Source organism: Buceros rhinoceros, unplaced genomic scaffold, assembly GCF_000710305.1.
Source record: "Buceros rhinoceros silvestris isolate BGI_N320 unplaced genomic scaffold, ASM71030v1 scaffold17877, whole genome shotgun sequence".
In the NCBI taxonomy this organism is placed as follows: domain Eukaryota; kingdom Metazoa; phylum Chordata; class Aves; order Bucerotiformes; family Bucerotidae; genus Buceros; species Buceros rhinoceros.
Genome location: NW_010424156.1, coordinates 2857 through 3319, shown reverse-complemented (window position 1 = coordinate 3319; position 463 = coordinate 2857). Strand labels below are relative to the sequence as shown.

General features: G+C 42.8%; 1 protein-coding gene across 1 annotated transcript in view; it reads left to right on the top strand.

Moving 5' to 3' along the window:
- LOC104497440 (kelch-like protein 5) overlaps nucleotides 1–463 on the top strand; it is a 22137-nt gene that overhangs the window by 20198 nt on the left and 1476 nt on the right. The window lies entirely within an intron of this gene.

Genomic DNA, 463 nt, shown 5'->3' with positions numbered 1-463 from the left:
AAAAAAAAAAAAAAAATTGATTCATGATCAGAAACCATTACTGTCAATTCAAAGCTTGGTTACTTTTCCTTTTTTTATAGCTCCAGAAGTGTGCCATTCTGTGGGAAGGGCACACACAAGGACATCCTGGCCAGAATGCTGGCAGATACAGTACAGAATCTATGGGAGACCAAGGCCCTTCTGGAGTCCAGTTGCAGACAAGGTTGAATGTCCAAGGTCGTCTAGAATAGCATTAGACACCAGTATTTAGGCAGCTGAATTCTGACCTCCTGAATATGCTATCCTAGTTAATAGCCTTCAAATTGCTAATTCAGAAAGAGAACTGAACTGCTCTCTATCAAAATCTTTGTAACACGGAAAACTGAGCTGTCCGTTTCCCCCCAGCTTCATTCTGCTGCAAGACCTTAAAACCTAAGTCATCTAGGAGGCTCATCAGAGCTTGGGGCCTTCACTGGCAGTACTG